We start from the raw sequence: 21,379 nt of genomic DNA on the forward strand, positions 1-21,379 counted from the left end.
GATTGTAAATGTGAGAATGGCAGGAAGGACACCATCTGCCTCCCATTACGCCGCTCTGTATGGAATCTCAAACAAGATACTAGGTGACAGAAGGCATTAATCGGAGCCGAGATTGACTTACGTAGTGTAACCCTGAAATACATTTTCAATATATCAAAAACTCACCTGCATTGTAAATAAAAGTGTGTATATGTATATAGTCCTAGTATTCTTGTTTCCGGTCCAGGGAGGACTTGCTTGGCAGTTTGGGCTGGACTGTTCCAATGAGGCACAGGGTCGAGACTGATTTGCATATGGCCAGGTCTAAACTGGGGTGGCACGGTGAGCAAAAGAATGATGGATTTAACCCAGATCTCTTGACTGGGGGTGAATGTTTTGATTTGTTCTGCATTCCGTCCATCAATTATGTGTCTTTTGCTTTCTCGCCCTAAGTGCGCCAGGTATGCCCAGACGTTGGTCCTGGGCTCACTGTGCCACTAGAATCAAGCTATCCTGGCTGAAGAGGGGTGAAACCCTGAAATTGGTCCTAGGATGCTTGTTTCCGATCCAGGGAGGACCTGGCTTGGCAGTTTGGACTGTTCCCATGAGGCACAGGGTCAAGACTGTTTTGCATATGGCCAGGTCTAAACTGGGGTGGCATGGTGAGCAAAAGAATGATGGATTTAACCCCGATCTCTTGACTGGGGTGAATGTTTTGATTTGTTTTGCATTCCGTCTATCAATTGTGTGTCTTTTGCTATTCATATTTATAGGTATGGGGAGGTTAAGTGATTTGCCCAGAATCTCAGGATGTTGTTCTGTTTCTAAAACCTGAGCCTGGTTCCCCAGTTTCAAAGTTGGCAGCTCTGGCCATAACACCAAATCATGTCTACTCTTGCCCATAGCCCAAACTTCTTGATTGGTTAAACTGATCTCAGTATATCACTATGCATGCTAACATGTTCCATTACCCTTAATGTGCATGCTCAAGGAATAGATCGAACTCAATGGTAAACAAGCATTGACAAAGGCAGCAGGCCTGACTCTGGCTGCCAGCTTTGTCAATCATTGTTTTTGTTTCGTCATGGTTTGTGTTAAACTGAAATGTTGGACAGGCTACCAGGCCCTCGTCATTATATAAATGTGTTTGTCTCAAAACACATGTTGCTGTAGTCCCTGGCGCTCAAGGGAAGTACTTTGTGTGTGGATTTGCTCCTTGTGAAAGAGCAGAATGCAGTCGCTCGCAGTGAAGCTAGCTGATTGCTGAAGCAGGCTGACCCATTGCCCCGTGCTGCAGCGGGCAGAAGAAAAATGTAAATGGCATCCTAATAGGCCAGTGGATGAAGAGGGCTGGCGGAAAGCCCTTATTAATACATATATTCTACATATCATTTTAGTAGAAATAGGCGGGCTAGGCTTACACCAGGCCTAAAGAGTGTAAGATTGGTGCTATCTGAAGTACAGATATGACCTGCATGAACTACCGCAAGCAGAAGCTCTCTTGGTGGGGTTCTTCTTTACCACAGTGCTCAGTGTTGCAAACTTAGCCAGTACAGTATTGTCTATTTTGTTTTCATAATTGGATGAGCCAAAAGTGGAGACTGCAATATGAGTAGTTTAAAAGATGAAAAATCTGATTTTAGTACCTGTTGACACCTTAATTGGAACAGAGGTTCTTTTTTCTCTATTTTCTTCTTCCTTCTGTCCACCGGCCTTCGCTTAGGCAAATTATGAAATTTGCTCATTAGGCTTCCTGTTTGCAGCAATCAAAGGGCAGCACATGGAGGGAATGATGGGATATAAACAGTGGGGCCTGGAGCTGATCGAACAGCTGGGTCCTGTTAACTCTTCCGACTGCCAATCAAGCATTCATAATGCTTCAGTGTACAATCAGCCGCGTCCCAGGAGCTTTCCTCATCGTTAGAGCCAAGTAAACATATCATTATGATAAGCAGTGACATGGCGCGGCTATTTTTAACTGTCAGGGTGGGGGCTGTGCTGTCAGGTCTGACAAGGAGTGGTGCTCTCTGGGCCTAATAATCTGCCCTTCGAAGGCGGAAGCTCCCCGCAGCAGGGCGAGCCGTGTGACCAGGTGAGGAGAGATGATCTCAATACTGGCCTTCTAGCTGAAGGCGCTCAGTTTCAGGGCGGGTCTGCCGGAGGGGCAGGTGGCACAGTAAGAGTCTGGAGCCCATTATGTAATGAGACTGAAGTGTGTGTGCGCATGGGGCGAATGTGTAGGAACAATTATTCTTTTCACCTTGAGTACCACAGATTAACAAGTTAAATTAGAGAATGCCCTGATGAAGTTCCAAATAGAGAATGTTTCGGGTACGAAACACGTGTTGGGAAGGAGTATTTTAAGAGCTTGAGTCTGAACATTTTGCATTGGGAAAATAAATGAATAATAACATGAATATTAAGTGAAGGATCTTTTGGTTATTTGTGATCGGCTCCAAGGGCATCAGTGACTTATGGTAAAATTTGTGATATGAATTTGGTGTGCAGGTAGCCGGGTCATGTTCGGGCCTGAATGGACTGTTCAGGATTTCTAATATTGGGCTTCCCAGAATCCATTCCTGTTCCAGCACTCAATGAACAATAGTTTGTTTTGTTATTTAAGATAGGTTTGTATTAGTTTGAATTGGTGCTTTCTGAGGTGTGCAACGGGGATCCTTGTGGTTTGCCTTGAACTTTTCCATTCTACTACTTGGTTTGACTATTATGAATTTGCACTAAACATATGCGGTGATCCTCAACTTTACTCAGCAAAGTTTCTCCCTGGCCCACACTACCAAAAGAAGAAAACTCTACAGTCCTGCTGAGACACACCCAAATCTGTACTTACTGCTTGACTCTCATCCAAAGCCCCAAGTCCCATCATACTTAACTGTGTCCTTGAAAAGGGTGGAAATCTCACACTGTAATGCAGATGTTCAGCCTGTGTTCAAGCACCCCCTGTTTCATCAGGTTAAGTAACTGAAGCACAGGGTTAAAGTAATTTGCACAGGATCAAACAGTATCGTCCAGTGAGTGAACTGGTATTTGAACTCCAATCTCCTGCTTCCACCGTAAACCGTCTGTACAATGAACCACAAAACTGACTACAGGTTTACCTATAGTGCCTTTTGGAGTGCTTGCTTGCCTTTCATTTGTGTTTGTTGGTGTTTTATTAAAGGAAACGACAGATCATTAATAGCACTGAGGTTCAGTGGGACGGGAAATGATTGAGTTCAAGACCTTGTGGAGATAAATTTACCACCAGTAAAACTGCTGTACTGCACAGAAAACAACATAGGTCTACTTCTTTTCTGGTAAATTATTGTAGTGGCTTTTTTAAATTTACTTATTTGTAAAGAAATTCCATTGAAGTATGACAACAATTCAGGTTGTGATAAACTGCTGGTTCCAATGCAAAAACAGCAGAGAGAGTGCAGTGACGGTGTTAATTCATTCCTGGAACATAAGGCGGCATTACCAGATGCCTGCTGGGTTACATAACAAGCGCAGGCATTGGTCTGCAGCGCCTCTATTTTCATCTGTGTAATTAGAAATGATGCTCTTCGTGCACCAGGATGAGAGGGTGGGGTGGAAAGTCCTGTTCGTTGAAGAAATAATATTACATTCGTGACAACCAGCTTAGGCAGTCTTCCGTGACAACCTGCTTAGGCAGTCCTTGTTCGTTACTGCTGGTGGTTGGTTGCTGCAATGTACATATATATTTTCTAACAACGTCACATAACTAGATACCATCCCATTCTTAGCCCTTTCCCTGGTATTTTTTTGCATGCCCTTCCCACAGTCGAGTGGTGATGCGCAACGTCTATTTTAGGATTTTGATATGTCTCCCCGTGGAGACAATGGGCGGAAAGATGCAATGTTGTTTATCTTTCCTTAGGATGTGAATATCCGTCTTGACGGCGGATTAAATAGTTTATTTGGGCTTTTATCATGCGCACAAAATGTACCTCAATTTCCTCAAAGACCTTGCAGCAGCGACAAGAGCTTGGTACTTGAGGAATTAAGGCAAAGTGCCTAGGTTTCTGGTTTCAATGCACCACTTTGTGGCCCCTGTCCGTTTTGATGGTGTGTGATGCTTGGTGTGTCCCTGTAGAAGTGAAATCTGGTTTTTGGAGAAGGCCTTATCTCGTGGTGGAAATTTGTTTTCAAGGCCAGGACCAGCAGACGGGTGACAGGGTGGGAGCAGTATAGTTGGAACGCATGGCATAAGGAGGAGTCAGTGATGTGACCGAGGGCCGTATTAATGGCAGTCAGGGCAGCGGGCGGGGGTTTGATGGAGGGGATTAGCGGTAAAGTTGGTGTAGAGTAAGCAAAGCATATACAAATACTAGTTTAATTGCACAGTGTGAAACCAGAAAATGTGGGATTAATCATGGCTTCCCCACTTAACCATTATGTGATCCTAGGCAATTTTTTTCTTTCACTTTCTCTCCCTTATCTTCATTATCAAATATAAGAAGACATCAAAATACATGACTTCAGCATTTGCGCTGTACAAACCCTTCTCCTGTGTTTGATTTAATAAACTATAATGTTGTTCATGTATACTAGAAACCCAGGCCATTTTTTTAAAAAGTGCACATAACAACTGACTTGCTTCTTGGTTCACTATCGGCATTTTTGTGAGGCGGGGAGGATGGGGGGTTTGTGTAAGATGAATGTTTCCAAATTCATCTTTAAAAGCTATCACTTAAAAAACACATACTTATCAATGCACTGGTATAATCTGATGTACTAAAGTGAAGCGGTTCTGCATGTTAATGAAATCCACTTTTTAAATTTTGAAGAGCATCATCTTATTTTTACACTTTTGCTGCAAGATATCGTTAAAGAGTAAAGTGTTCCTAAAGTTAAGCGTACAAGACACCCTAGTTACTTCCTTTCTTTAACATCAATTACCCTTTAAATAAATGCTTGCATGTTTACTTAACATCTCCTTGATGTTAGTGCTGAGTCCAGTAAGAAGCTGCCCGGTGTTGCTGTTGAGGAGGGGGCCACATGTGGCCCCCGGGCCGTACTTTGAGGATAACTAATACACCTTCTAGAAAAACAAGAGATTGGCATTGTTGCTTGAAGTATTCAAACAGTTTAAGATTTAGAAAAAAAGTTGATGACGTGTACCTAGAATAAGAAGTGGTCACAGGAAAAAACATGATGGGGACATACAGAGGTTCTAGATGGACGGATTGAAGATGCACAGTGCCGGTTCGACATGAGCGTGGGGACAATATAACCAGTAACCAGCATTGAAAGGGAGGCCAGTACGCCAGGCTTGCATTTTGGACCTTGACTGAATATTTAAATAAAAAAGCCTTCTACAGTGAAATGTAATAGATATAAAAATAAAATACACCCCCCCCATGCATTGGTGGCACTGAATAAAAGGCGGAATGATGCACAAAATAGCCCTTCGCATGAGGAGAGAGAGAGATAATACTCTGGGTGGAACAAAAACCCACTTTATGTATATTTTAGAGGATTTGTAACTGTAGGTAGTGACAACTTTGTATCAAACCAGACCTAAAAACAGAGGAGCCAGCGGTTATCCAATTTGCGGCTGTGAAGACGGTAACAACATTTGCCTGATAATAAACTTGTTATGAATATTTGTTTCTGAAGCTATAAATGTTTGGTCATTAAAATTATCACATCTGGGCAAGCGTATCCTTTGGTAGAAAAACAAGCTAATAAACAACCCCATTGCTAAGTCCACCAGAATGTGGCCAGTTAGTGGTTTTGTTACTTGTATAGCATATTCCTGGTGTGGCTATGTAGTGCATTGTGCCAATTGGGTTTGAGCTGGAGCTTGGATGAATGCTTGCCTTGTTCAGAGTTGTGCAAGCTGTATGTAGCTTGTGTGGTTGGTGATCTTGTATGTTGTTGAAAGCCAAGTGTGGTTGCCTTGTTCAATTTGGGGCAAGCTGTTGTGAGGGTGGGTGCCTGGGTGGTATTCAAACCTGCCAACCTCAGAGTTGGGGGCAGGCTCCACGCTGAGAACTGTCTGAAAGATTCTTCTGGACCTCCCCCTCCCCCACCAATCCCACACCTCCAAAACACAAAAAAGCAAAAGCTTGCTGAGGCTTTCACTGATGTCCTTGGGTGTTTTCACACCCCTTAATAGACATCGCCTGTCCTGGGCCTCCAAAGACAAGCTGAAAGCCCACCCTGTGCAGGGGTTGTCGACTGTTCTTCCCTGAGACTGGGTGGTATCTGCTCTTCATCGGGCAACTGTAGGGTGACCAGATCTTGAGAACCAAACACTGGGACATTTTGCAAAAATAGAAGAAGGACTGCAATTTTACATCAACCGAGCGGCTCAGAATGACAGCTCTCATCAGCTCAGGAACACAGAAGAGGCACTAAGGAAATAAATAAAATGTAATTTCTAAGCCAGCATCATACCTGTTAATTAAATTGCTTATTTCTAACAGCTGCTAAAAGCACAGCTTTAGAACACTCAAAAAAAGTGTTTCTCACTGTTTTCAGTTGACCCTCTCTAAAAACCGGGACATGAGCCAAAACTGACTAAATCTACCGGGACAGCTGGTGGAAACCCGGGACTGTCCCGGCAGATTCAGGATGCCTGGTCACCCTAGGTGACCGTGTACAGGGAGACGATATTGTGTGAAAGCCAGTGATGCTGTGTGCGTTGGCAGGTATGCAGAGTATATGGGTAAAGTTTGGCCATTCGGGAAGCAGTACTTTGTGTGACCTCAAGAGAGAGGCTATGAATTTCCCGCTGTGACTTAAGACTCCACACTACATAGAGGTATATTACGCAGGGTCTATCGACCTCTACTGATATGTTACATTTTTCCTATTCGAAGTTTTTCCTACAATGCTGGGGTTTCTGTGCTCTGCCAAAGCCAGATATGGTATGCTTTGCCCCTTGTCTGAAGTGTTGTCAACATTTTTAAATGAATGGACAATGGCAGAGTTGTTCAGTTGTCTACAAAAGGGTTACAGTACTGCAGAATTCAGAATTGCAGGTGACCCGCATATCACTGAAGTTAAAAGTTTCACCTAACAGAGAGACAGACCTAATGCCACTACTGAGGGCACAACACATGGATCATACTCTGCTTTGCAAAGAAACTCTTAACAACAAATTTGGAAGGCACCCCATTATTACCCATTAGTGCAGTACATTTGTGGCATTAGCATAATGCATGCTATATTAACGCCTCAAAGTAACATGGATGTCCTTTAGACAGTGGGCTTCATCGCGCTTTATGCAGTAGTGAGCAGAAAGTGGTGCCCCTATCTACCCTTGAGGTTGGGTCTGGTTTTTGGTTTGGAAGCGTCTAGTGGCTGAAAATGAAGGGGGTGGTGGGAGGTTACAAGCAAAAAATGGGAGTGGCAGGTTGTATTTTGAGTCCAGGTTAAGATGGGTATGTGATGCTGGTCAGCAGTCAATATCACACTGTGTCTGAAAAGTGGACGTTTTAACACGTGTACATTGTGGTTGGGATGAACCAATTATTGCAAAGGTTAACGACAAGAAATAGCAAAGCTAATATTTCTCACTTGCTTGGGGCATTTAAAAAAACACACCTAAAAGAAACAAACATTTGCAATGCAAAAAGTCTCGCATTTACAAGAGTTTGAGCTATTGGCATTGTAGATGACAATGCCTTTTATTTATGTGTTGTTTTTAAAACTGATAAATAAAGGGCATTATCAATTTCAATGCCAATAGCTTAAACTGTCGCAAATGCGAGACCTATTGCATTGCAAATGCCAGCGCCTGTGCTATAAAATAAAAAAAGCCTTGGGAGAGAGTGCGTATGACAAAGCTATTTGAGAAAATAGAGCTTGGAGGCTGTAATTTAAAGCCTACTGAGTAACAACACTCGTAACAGGGGGTGTTGCCATGGGAGGTTACAAAATGAGACACAGCAGTACTAAGGAGGGACTACTTTTAACCAATGAACAGACACAATTTACAGTGGACTATGACACAAGCCAATGAAAAACATAGGCGGAGAGTGGGCGGTGCTTCAAGTCCCTACCTGAATACATCATGCCTCGCTGCCCAGGCGCAACCTAAAAAACGATTGCTTTCTGTTCATAATACATCTGCAACAAAGGATTTATGTGACCTTGTGCAATTTTGAGTTGTAAAGTAATCCCTCATATATGGCAATGCAAACACTCGATAGGAAATCTGTTGATAAACTAAGCAGCCAATAGCATGTGAGAGAGTAATTGATAACAATACATCATTCAGACAGCTGGGATGTCAAGACGGACCTACAAAAAATAGCAATTAATGATGGGAGGCAGATACGAGTATATGGGTGGAGGAAAGAAGTTGCAGAGTGGGTGGCATAGCGGGAAGTGAATGGAGAGGATCTGATGGGCTATGGAGGACGTACAATATAATATAGTACTTCAGTGCTTAATTTGTAAAATATTAAGTGCCAGGGCTCTGACCAGGAGGCCACTGCAGCTTGCACCACCCAGCGCCCCTGTCGTCACTGCCAAAACAACTACTAACCCTCTCTCGCATGTAAATGCGACAGTAAAGATTATTCCGGGTCCCCAAAGCTAAAGGAATGGCTGGGGGAGGCAGGTATTAGTAATTTTTGTACTTGTATTTTTTCCCTAAACAGCTGTTATACTACTCCTCTCTAAATTACATGAGCAGCGCCACCTTGTGGCAGACTGCTTTAAGTGCGGTGTTGCCAATTAGGTGCCGAGCACCGGAAACCAATTAAGTGCCGGTGCTCAGCTCGGAAAGCTCCGGCTCAAATTAAGCACTGCTCTAGGTCTAGGTTGGGTGTTGTGGTAAAGGGGAGTGAGCAATGGGAGGGCGAGAGTTGCATGAGGTTTAAAGACCTGCTTACTCATGTGTTTTTTAACAGTGTGCGAGTTCAGCTGGGGTACTTGGTGGCTTAATGTGTATTTTTCATCTCTTATCCCCCAGTGTTCTCTTGCCTACCTTTGCGCTTCCTTTGGCATGCATGATCGGTTATTAATGCCCTCTGGTTCTTCCTTCCCTAAACCTTTTAAATGAATCTTGTGAGTCTACAGAACCATGGCCTCGGTCATCTTCTCTCCACAGGGAAAAACAGGTTTGCCTCCAAAACGATACTGTGAACTCGCCTCATCTAATCCTCGTGCCAACACTTTTCGTCAGCATGTGCCTAGAGGCATTTAAGTTTACTTTGCGGAGCTCTCCGTGTCTCTTAACTCACTCACCTCATTTGGATCTGGTCTTTCACAGGGCTGCAGGTGCCGCTACTGAAGAGGGCATGGTCAATAGACTTCTTCCCTCCGTCCTAGCTAGTGGGAGCATGGGTTTATAGCAGGCGTGTAAGCAGACAGTGATTGATGGATGTGACATCAGAACAATATGACTTTCTGGTTTAACAACCAAAGGGATTGGTGCATCTTCCCTTCCTCAGTGCAAAGAAGTCTTGTTGCTTCTGTTTTAACAATACGCTACTGTTTACTGTTTCTTTTCAGGGAGATGGGCAGGTTAGGGAGATGCCGTATTCATAGCACACTTTTGTGAGTCAGAAAATCTCTTATCTATTGAACGTTTTCAGAAGCATTAACAAATTTAGGCCGGCGCTACCCGTTACTCTGGGGTTTAGCTAAAACCCAAGATCTTTGCTGCTCCCTGATCTCAGAAATCCAACGCCATTGGCTGATCTTCCAGGACCTAGGATCTCTAATCTCCCTGACCTGCTCTTTATCAGACCAGTCCCCCTTCTTAGCTTTCCCTTCAGTTTAAGTAAACCTTCCTGATGACTATTTGACCCCCCAAGTGCGTGATAGCAGGCACCTGGGCCAGAGCCCCCTCGTCGCTTCCACTTCTGCTAATCTGTTTCCTACCTAGATTAACAAACCCTCCTTGAGTATTTGAGTGCGTAGAAGAACAAAATAACCATTTCTGAGAAACCAGATAATAGGAAAACCATTTATTGTAAGAACACATTTAACAAAATAAACTTTTGTCAGATATAATGGGCACTGGAATTATGCAGCAAAAAATAACCAAACTTTGTGGTAGGCTTAACTAAATTATGCAGCAAAAAAGCACCAAATTGCGGCTCATTTTGTGGCAGTCCCTATTTTGTAATTTATACACTTGTTAACACTGTCTGAGCTAAGGTTTCACCTTTTTGGTATCAATTTAACACCCAAATATAGCAATTGGTCAAATGAAATGTGCCCGGTTAACGTCTGAAAATGGCCTGCCACTGAGTGGCTATCTCTGTGGCAGCTCTTACAAAAACACATTTGATCTGTCTGAGCCAGAAACGCTCTCACTTTAAAAAAAAAAAAAAGTAAACTGCAATTTATTGAGAAGATGATGGAATATGTAGCAAGCAAACCAAATCGATAATTATGTGGAAATGCAATTCCTAAACAGTCCATAAGTCCAGTGATTTCGAATTTCATAGGAAAAAAACAAGAAAAGTTGAAAAAATATATTAATTCACTGTTTCTTTTTTTAAAGTGTTTTTTTTTTTTAAACAAAAAACAATAGATTGTGGACCCCATAGAAAATCTTGCTAGGGAACATAGTTTTAAAATTAAGGGGGAAAGAGAGGTAAGGAGAAAAATAGAGAAGGGGGAAAAGCGTTAATTTGAGCAAAGAGGTTAAGGAACATTAAAAAAAGAAAAGAAATGAGGAGCTAGAAGTGCACTTGGACTGAGAATGATGATCTTAGCAGGTAGTGCTGAAACATTTTATGTTGGATGAAATGGGGATTTTGTTAGATGATTTTGATCTCTTTTGGCATTAAAAATATTTCCGTGTGCCTCAAAATTCCTGTGAATTATCCGTGCAGTATGGTTCACCTTCGTCACTGCTGGATTTACTGCCCCGTCAATGCTGACAATCGCATCAATTTCTGCTGCCTAGATGTGCACCTGGAACTCCATTTAGCCAGTCACATGGCTCAGTGAGTTAAACACTCGTCACTGATATCTGCTGCGGTATGCTGGGCATAAAGTTGAACCCAGGCCAGACTAAATCAGCTGTCTTTCTTTCCAAGGTCGGTCAAATCTTTACCATTACATTTGGTAATAGAAACTCGTGTTCTCTGTAGCATTAGCTGATTTGTGATCTTGGCACACTTCTTTTTAGGTAGCTCGTATATTTGTGGTAGCGTGGGTCCAGGAACTGTATTGCTGCAAATGACTTTTCTTGAATGTAGTAGTGGACAATTAGTTTAGAAAATATATACAAACTTGAAATATCGCTGTCTGTAGACGAAGTATTGACCTAGTATTGAGATACTAAGAGTGTGGGTTGTCTTTTTTGGAGGGTGTGGTTGATGAGGACAGGGAGCGTCGCTGTGTGTAATATAGTATTGTCTCATTGAGGTGTTGGGCACTTCTGTTGATGCATTTGCGGATGAGGCTGAGGGTGCTGAGTGGTACTTTGGTTCCAGTGGAGAGCCTTCAGGGATGGGGGCGGGAAGTAATAGGGATTGTGCTTCTGATTACCAGTATGCTGTAGCACGTGGAACCATTTCAATCATTCAATTTGATGGTGTGTGTGTTTACATGAAGTGAGTTTGTGTAGTCAATGGCGGAACTGATGGCTGCCCCCACCACTGCTGATTATATCTATGGTGGAGTTTGAGCTTGGTGTGGCACTGTGATAGACTAATGATGGAACATGCTGAGAAACTGTTTTAATGTGGCTACCCATATATGTTGTTTATTTGGTTACCCTCTCTGGTGTCTGCCTGCTGCGAGGGGCGGGCGGTGCTGGCCGATATGGGATGGTGGGTGAGATGTTGACTAGGGTGAAATGCGGGTCTGTTTCTTAGCTGTTTTGTTGATTGAGTCTTGTTGTCTTTTATGACTTGGAGGGGGGGGGTTTAGTTGCGAATGCTAGGGTTGGTTGAGGTTCTGCTCGACTTAATGTAGCTTGGGTTGGGGTGTGGTTGGAAGGGACTTTGAAGCTTCGTACAATGTCATCTTGGATCCTGATTATTTTGTCTATAAAAAACTGTCCATCACAAAAATATTTGGACTAATTTGTACTCCAACCTCTCAACTTTTAGAAAATTACGGTTGGCTTCTTCGTAGGCTTGGGTCATATTTTCAGATAACCTTTAAAGCACTCAAAATTTCAGGTCATTGGAAGAGGTTCTCCAAACTTCCCCACTTAGAAACAGTTCAAGTCTGTGTTTTATTGGGAGCAGAGGAGTGTGGCTGTTGTTTGTACGTAGAGCAGTGAGAGTCTTGGGGAGCGGGTCTGCGGAATGTGACCCGTTTCTAATATTCATTTAGCATTATTGCCAAATTTAGTATTTAAAAAATATAAGTATAGGCCAAAATGAGATGTCTCCACCACCCGAGTCCCGTTCTAGACCCACGATGTTAAAGCTATTGCACGTGTGGAATTCAAAGACATATATTTATGTAATGGACCAACCTGCACTGCTGTACATGTGCATACTAAATATCGAAGTCGGAATATGGAGGGTACTAAATATCAAGAACAAAATATTGAAAAAATATATTGGCATGTAATCGGGGCCAGACTGGCCGTAGTGGGCACCGGGCGTTTCCCCGGTAGGCTGGCAGGGTGCGGGCCGGTTTTGGGCCCCTTGGTGCCATTTTTGTTACCGGGGGTCTGCAATATTGGCCCCAGTAACAAAACCGGTCGATACCGGCCCTTGCAACCAGCTCGGACGCACACCCCCTCTGCTCGGGGGGGGGGGGCAGCCGAGCAGTTTGCCAGAGCCGGTTTTGGTTCCCAGTCCAGCCCTGCATACAAGTCTTAAATTTCTATTCCTACATCCAGTTACTCCACATATATGTATTTATGTGATACATATATCTTCAAGGTATGTAGATGCAGAGTTAGGAATAGTAAATTTATACTCCCCTTGTTAGGGCTTGCATTTCAATATTTTCCCTCGATTTTCTGTCCCAGATATTCTTGTATGTCGTTATTCAGTAGTGTATCACTGCGGTGTCTGTCCCTCCCCAACAGGACTTTAATCATGTAATGAATTTGATGGTAGTGGGTTTTGGGGTGCTTCAAATCTGTATCGCTCTTTGGAGTCCCAGATGACCCGTGATAACTAATGTGATACCCTGGGGTAAAACAACATCCCATGTTGAAAGGGCACAACAGTTCCAGGCTTGGACTTTCACACATCATTGTTTTCAGGTGTGACAGCAAAATGGGTTCAGTTGAACCAAACCAAGACTACAAGTCCCAAAATTCAATGAACTGGTAAATGGAAGCAAGATGCCTTCGTCACATAAGGTCCAATGGCAAATCTGTGAATATCCAGTGACGAATTCGGAGGGAGTTCGACCAAACCCTAGGCATTTTTAGTATGTAAATTGATACTTGTATAGCGCACTACTCACCCGCAAGGGTCTCAAGGCGCTTGTACGAATACCGCTGTGGAACCCATCCTGGCTTTCCCTGTGAGGTGTCCACTCCTGGGCACCCCCAAGGTGGAGGCCAGGCATCCTTAGCGTTGTGGGGGCCGTTGTGGAGATTAAGCAAGCTATTGCCCAGAGTTGCAGAGTGGGACTCCATGATTGGAATAGGCACCGAGGCGAGAATTGTCAGGTCCGTGGAATTTTGAGCCCAAGACCCGCCGAGAGTATGGAATGAAAAACATATTTATGAGGAGCCCAGTCAGCTTCGCTCATAAATAGAGTTGAACAGGAGTCCACCTGTTTACATTAGTGTCCAACGAGGGCTGTATCGATAAAGTAGCTCAGTAGCTTCATGCACATGTTGCAGTGATCTTTTTCCGTCAGATTGCTAATAGACTCTCACCCGTACAAGGTTCACAGAATGAGTTGCAAATGTCCTCGCCTGTGCCGGTTTTATAACAGGCTGTGGGGCTCGGCCAGAGATCGGGGGGGGGAGGGGGGGGGGGGGTTGCTGTCACTGTATTGAACGCCCCTCGGTGTCAGTATCATCATGCTGGCAGCATGCGGTTGTGTGAGGGGTTTACACGGCTGCGTTTTCTGGGCGCTCATTAAAACAGTGGAATGTTTCGTGTTCAAATGACCTCGTCATCGCATTCCACAGAGAGGTTAAGGTAACTCGTGAAGGACGTCTTAAGGATGGGGGGGCCCTGAATGTATGATCTAATGTCTGCTCTTTCATGCCCCCTTGGACCAGGCCACTGACAGTGCACATGCACACTCGTCCAAATTCAAACTGCCTTGTCATCTAACATTCAGGGATATTGACGTGTATTTTCACCCGGCGGCAGCTCACTTATATTACTGCAAATCATTTATGTGACACCCTCCCGTTTCTCATATGCGAGGCCCTGTTTTGATCTAAAAGAACCTTTTTTATGGATGTTGCATGAAGACTAAACACACATTTCTCTCCAAAATGTCTGTGATGGACTCTCACACATCACCCACATTAAAAATAAATGGAAACGGTATTTAAAACAACCTATTGAAGAATGATTAAAGTACATGAGGCAAGACTGTCTGCTAAACAGAGCTCGCTGTATCATGGGGCCCCTGAAAGTTTGGGGCCCTGGGCCACTTTGCCCAGGGCTTAAGGTATAGGAAAGCCTTCATTGCACAGAGTGGGCGTTTATTCAGCGTCTCTAGGGACCGGTGCAGGCATGTGCGGTATCAGCTTGAATCCGGGGCCGGGTGTTGCTCTGTGTACGGCAGACTATTGTGAACACAAGTTTACAAGTGACAAACTCCGCTGGGTCTCAGCTGTGCAAGCAGGAGGGGGGGGGGGTTAGTCATTCATTGACTCCCGCGCCTGATCGCACAGGTGTCCCTCGGCTGAGGCGGAACCGCATTGTTGCTGTTTTGTTTTTAATCTTTGTTAATCTGGCGAGCTGGTTTGCTGTCAGTTTTCGACAGATGGGAGGAGCTCTGTGGAGAAAGTGTGACGGGCTCTTCTCTGTTTACTGACAGCATGAGGTCCGCGGACCACCGCTCGGCTCGGGATTAGGGCTGGATCCCTTGTCATGGACCGGCTTCACTAGCGGACGGCGGGGGCGTATTGTCGCTTCCATTGGCTTGAAGTTGACGCACGGCGCTGCTGAGGCGCAGTCGCCGCCAGGGGGCGCCGGGCCAGGAATGCTGAACCCGGACTCCGGCGCGGGGGCCCAGGCGGAGCTGGCCTTCCTGCCATTGTAGGGCCGCTTTTCCTGTTGTTGCTCCGGTGTCCGCGGCCGCTCAGTCGCTGCCCGGGATTACAGGCTCCTCGGACGCGGCGGCCATCTGGCTCCCTCGGCCCCTCTCCATCTGGGTCAGCGGCGGCGGCCGTCGGTCTCCAGCGATGTGTCTGCCACAGGAGCCGGCGAGGCCTCCAGCGGTGGGTATCCAGCCGACAGGGGTCGTGACCTGCCGAAACCCGGGCCAGAAGATTATAGGGGGCTGTTATCTGTCCAGGGACAGCAGGACTGCCGGCCTGCTTGAACTTAATCTGCGATTAAAAATGCAAACGCGACGTGCTGTGTCCTTTGGGCAAATGTTGCGCGTATGAGTGGTATAAATGAGTTTAACATGGCTAGCGCTTCTGAAAGTGTGTTTTGCAGCTCGATCTACCCCTTAGCTATTTCAGAAGTGTGTGATGAGTAAAAGTATCCAGTTTTTAGTGGTACTGCTTGGAATTTATATTAAGTGCAAAAATTTGAGGTAAGTCATCTTTCCTCAAATGAGAAGCATGCACTTTTCCTCACATGCTTCAAAGACGACCCTGGAAATATAGATTGTTTTCTTTTTTTGCTTTATTGCCTTCTATTGCCTGCGTTTCACTTGTACCCTCGCTTTGTTAATTTTCTTCTTTTGAACAAGCACACTCAACCCCCTTCTCTATTCTCTCACGAAGTGTCCTGGCCATTAACATTGTTGACCCTTAATCCCTCCTAATTCTTTTTTTATCATATCATCCGCCCTTTCCACTTCCCTTTTCCCAGATAATACCGCCATGACCTTTTCCGTCTTCCCCAGTATACCGCCTTTTCCGTGTTTGTGGCCTCTTATCGGTTCAAATAGAATGGCTAGTGTTGACAGAGGCGCGCCTGGAAATGTACATAGCGCACCATCGGAGCATGAACATTATTCTTTGTGGGAGAAGAGGCAAGATGTATCCCACACCCGTGCAATAGTTTGCTTATAATTTTGCGACCTTCAGCACAGTTTTTTATATTGCTTCCTATATATGTTTATGATCACGAGGCACATTTTATGAGAATAGCTGAAATAACTTTTGCAAGTGGTATAAAGCGGTGTCTGTTTTTACAGCATGGCTGCAGTAATTCTATTTTGGTGTTAGTGTCTCAAAATGTAATACTTTGTTTACACCTGCGAAACCCACAACTTCCAAAACACAATCACACTCTGCTTTGAATGTAGACCTAGTTCCGCGCAAGAACAGGACTCGGAAAGCTCACAGCACTATGAGATTGTACCACTGGGAGGTAACAAAAATGCTGAGTAACAGTAAAGCGTGCATCACTTTCAAAGCCTGGCCTGAGTCTGGGCTCTCTGTGATAATGTTCGCCATTGCAATAAGCAGAACAGCTGTTCTCGTGAACCTTCATCTGTCCAGATGTGTGTAACAAATGATACGTGGAGGAATGGGTTGCGGCTATACATTGTATACGTATTTTCTGTCTCAAGTTGGATGCATTATTGCATACTTTTGATGCCTGAGCTAATCCTCCGCTTTGAGTAGGAGGATTAGCGAGTCCCTTCTAACCCTCCTCTACCCAGAACAAACTCTTTTCTTCTCTGGCTGTTAGGAGTTTGAGCTGTTTTTTTCGATGGTTGTGGGCCCATTGGTAGGGCGCATGTGTTATCGAATATTGAGCCACGCTGGTGGACGCAGGACCCAAGTTGTAGATGAACATCTGGTGTGTTCCAGTGTTATCACTTTGCTAAAACGTATTGAAGATATTTTGCACATTCAGCTACTTACCAACAGCTAGCTTTGACCAAATGTAGACTAGTTCTCCTGCTGCTCCTGAAACGCGTCCTTCAGGTGGGACAGGTCTTCCTGTGTTGGGTTCTCTTCTCTCTCTGACCAGGTTGTACATCAATGAGTTGAAAGTCCCCTACTGTATGTTTTAAGAATGTTGCAAGTTACATAGGAACCCGGTCACCAATTGAAGAGCAAGGCAAAGTTCATATATCAGGAGTGACCAGTGTATAACCGGAGGGGCTGAATACAGTCCATAGATAAAGATAAACGTAGACTACATAAACAATTTCCATTTGGATTCAGCATAGGTAAATGCTTCCGGTAGTGCCTGTGGAATTTGATATAAGGGCAGCCACAGCACTGTAGACATACCGGTATATCATTTATTTTAATCCGAATTTCTCTCTGTGGTCTTTGAAAATAGTCACACTCTGTGTTTTAGTTAATGAATGAATAGAGTTTAGTTTTCATTCAGAAAGTTAAATGTAACCTGCTAGTCATAGCTTCATGTAAATTGGGAACATTGAGTTGAATTCTCCACGTGCTGAAGTTAGAGGGCTGGTTATGGATTGTCTCTGAAGAGGTGAACCATCAGAAGACCGGTCCTGCAAGTCCAGCTGCGGCCCACGCAGGTAAGAGTGGTGGGGTGCTAGGGTCGGGTAAGGGGATATTTCGACAGATGACGGAAAACAAATTATTTATTTAATTTTCCCTCGTGGTCGTCTGTCGAAATCCCTGCCGCCCCCACCGCTCCTACCGGCACGGGCCGCAGCTTCTACAATCACCAGGCATAATGTGCTTTCACAATATCATTTTCTGGCCACAGCAGCAATTGGGGGCTCTTGATTTTTTTTATTTTATATTTTGTATGGTTTACATGTTTTCTTGTTGTAACCGCACTATAGTTAAAAATGTGTTTTTTGTCCTAAAATTCTGGAAATACTGCTGCTTTAAAAGTGTCATGTAGGGTCACCATACCATGAAACGTAGTTTAAGGGTTCAAGTGTTCTCTTGGGCATGGAAAGGAGTGCTGTATATATTCTCTCCTAGCTATCGAATACCTCTCTTCAGCTGAAGGTCGAATCTATAGGCTTCTGCCCTAAAAAAGACACCTGTTTGCTGCCTAAGTTCTTTGTGGCCTTCCATAGTCTACCCTCAGCCAAGCCATTCCTTACTGCCCCTTGACCTCAGCATTGCCTTAGCGGGTTGAAATAATGCAGAGCCATAGGGGACCAGTGATGAGATTCATGCAGGATGGAGGCTCGGGCAGAGGACCTTGGCTTAAGGAACAAAGTAAGGGCTCTTCCAAGTCATGGTGGAGCTGAAGAGCTGCTAGTCGGAGAAGACAGACCTCTTCTAGGCACTGACAAGTTAAATACCCTTCTAGATGTCGCAATTGTGAGTGGCCGAAGTGTCTCTTGTGCGTCCCTTTCAGTCACTTCATAACACACCTACGTTGTAAACCTTTTCGCTCCGTGTCAGCCTCTCATGCCGTCTGTGTGATCTCAGGCTGCCCTTCATTTCCTAGAAGAGAAAAACTGGTCACTGTATCCTAGAAGTCACCCCTTGCTTCGCCTCTGAAATTCCTTCCAGAAGCAGGGCCTAATTTAAGGCAAGCATAGTGTTGCAAAGCCAACGAGTCTGGCATTGGCTGCTAGCCTTTTAGCTTTACCAATGCTTGTTTTGTGATGGGCTTTATAAAACTTTGTTGAGGGGGCTGCCAAACCCTCGTCTATATTATACACACTGTGTATTAGAATCCTTTACACAGAGCTCAATGTATATACGCCGAAGAGTGATGGGAGGGACGGCCCCCAATCCCACCTCTTTGAAATTTCATTGGTTGGAACGTGCCATATGAATTGCGTGAGATGGATTTATTTTTGATTTTATAAAACTTTGTTGAGGGGGCTGCCAACCCCTCATCTATATTATACACACTGTGCATCAGAATCCTCTTCACAGAGCTCAATGTATATACACCGAAGAGTGATGGGAGGGACGGCCCAGAATCCCATCTCTTAGAAATTTCATTGGTTGGAACGTGCCATATGAATTGTGTGGGGTGGATTTTCTTTTTGTAACAAATTCGGTCGCATAACCCTCCTCTGGCCCCTCTTACTCAGTTGATCAGCCCATGCCCACCCGACATCGGTCTGGAAAACTCTTGCGCCCCCAAACTTGCATCCACTGTGATGGGACCCCTCCAGCTCGCTGCCTTCTTCATTGCCCGTTTCTCGGCCCTCAGCATATCTGTTTATTTAAGTGAACAAAAGGCAGGAAAATGCAGACTGGATCTTATCAATGAATTGTTCCTCGTGCGCAGTATTTGCCATGATAAGATGAGAAAACGGGCCACTGTTTGACCAACTTTCACGTTATTTTGTTAATTGTTAACAAGTCAATATGCAGAGCCTTACGTTCCAAATGTGCTATTCGTTGACACTGGTGTCCTAGTTGTAGATGATAAAGTGGTAATTATGCTAATAAGGAAAGCCATGATGAAATTAAAATCTGCGGATTTTGTACATCATGGCAATGTTGTAATTTTGTCTATTACTCCATTATAGCTAGGACAACTGGAATTATGCGGCAGGGGAGAACCTAATTATGTGCCCGTGTTGACTACATTACTAAGCAAGAAAATGCAAATTGAGGTGTAGCTCGGCCTATTTTGTGATAGTTATACTTACTTATTGTGCCTTTTTTGCACAGGTTAAGACTGTCTGGACAAAGGTTTCACATCAGTAGTACCAGTTTAATGCCCAAATTCAGCAAGAAAACAGCAGATAGGAAACTGATTAGGAGAACTGATCAAACTAGGCAAAGGGCCTTCCTTGCGTGGCAAAACATGCAGCGTTTTAGTAACTTTTGATCTGTTTGAGCAAGAAACACTTTTTACCTCTGCAGATTATGCAGCAGATAACAGATTATGTGGCAACCCCAGAATTATACCGAAAACCCTGCATCCGCAAAATCGCATAATTCCAGTGGACTGGATTATATCTTTTCAGACATGTAGACGCAATGGAGTCGAGACTGCAGCTCCCAGAAAGCTTTACCTGGTTGAATAGAAGTCGAAGAGCTGTATGCTGTTAGTGAAATGGATTCGTCTAGGAAACTTGTCGCCAATATCTTATGCATGTGACGACAACATGGTGGAGTAAACAAAGTGTTCAGGCCATGCTGAATGCATTCAACCTGGTTATAGCTGCATCGGAGTAAAACCTCAAGGCCCTTCTACTGCAAAAGTTGGGTATACGTGCCGTACCAGTATACATACCAAAGTCTTAGTTAGAGCTCACTATATTTCAAGTCCTATTTTCATGAGAGGACATAGGCCAATAGAACTGGAAAATGCCCCCGAAGGTTGTATTAAGGTGCAAAGTTTAATTAAATTCATTGGTTTGAATTTTGTGGCAGAGCTATTAAAAACATCTTTAGTGGCATCTGACCCCGTTTGTTAGTAGCATCGCTGATGAGTGTAAAGCATTCTCTGAAGATGGTTTCCTAGTGTAACCATAACAACAGTCGCCGCTCAAACGTAAGTGAAGGCCATAGCCGGCCAAAAAAATCATACAATAAATGAATGTCAACATAACCGAATCCATCGCTGACCGAAATCTGCCCCAGGAGACAGCAAAACATCAAAATGCCTTTTTTTTTCTTGTGCCTTGCTGAAGAGCGCTTTAGCAACAAAAAAGGGCATGGTCAAGAAGGTAAACAATATATATTAAAACATTCATAAAAACAAATCTGAAAAATTCAAAGATCTTTACTCTCTGTGAACCTTTCCTCTAGAAACTACCACCTGGCTATTAAAATTACAGACATGAAGTCTCGGACAGTCCACTCTTGTGTGGTTATCCACGGATTGTGAGCACCGTGGTATAGTTAACAACTGGATGTTGCAGACTGGCCAGAAATTATCCACCGGAGAATGACGACTGCTCGTGAGTTAGTCGCCCGCAGGCAAGCTGTGTCCACTTATTTTTTCCCTGTGGGATGAGCACTACTCTTTAGTTATCCCCAGAGGATGAACGTTTACCATTTGTTGCGCACTATAGCATGAACATTGTCCATTAATCACCTGAGGATATGCATTGCCCTACATTTATCCACTGAAGAATCAACACTGCCGTTTATCTGTTCGAGTACCATCATTCGGGAATGAAATTAGGATGACCGCTGTAGTTGTATTATCCACTAGCAGATAAGCACTGGCCATTCACTTTCCACCCAAAGAGAACTGTTCTCCATCAGTGATCCACCGTACTGTGAGTGTTCTCAAGTAGCTAACCACTTGACGCTGAACACCATTCATTGGGAACCCACTTGAGGTTAATCAGTCCCTCAGTTACTCTCGTAGTGACCAGCAGTCTACATATTCCCACCTACAGATGAGCACTCCATTTCGTTATCGACTGGAGAAAGAGCTTTGTCTGTTAGCCATCCAACTGCAGG

At 44.2% G+C, this 21,379-nt stretch overlaps 1 protein-coding gene across 6 annotated transcripts in view; it reads left to right on the top strand.

Annotated features, from left to right (window-relative positions):
• Nucleotides 1-21,379, top strand: part of MID1 (midline 1) — a 635,531-nt gene that overhangs the window by 281,028 nt on the left and 333,124 nt on the right. For 2 of the 6 annotated variants that reach the window (XR_014967781.1, XM_085622187.1), the window contains exon 1: nucleotides 14,893-15,304. The exons of the other annotated variants lie outside the window; for them this stretch is intronic. The gene's annotated coding sequence lies outside the window, so the exon portion shown is untranslated. Of the gene's footprint in view, nucleotides 1-14,892; nucleotides 15,305-21,379 lie in introns of those variants that run through there. 6 annotated transcript variants of the gene reach the window in all.

The sequence above is a fragment of the Triturus cristatus genome, chromosome 8 (assembly GCF_964204655.1).
Source record: "Triturus cristatus chromosome 8, aTriCri1.1, whole genome shotgun sequence".
Lineage (NCBI taxonomy): Eukaryota > Metazoa > Chordata > Amphibia > Caudata > Salamandridae > Triturus > Triturus cristatus.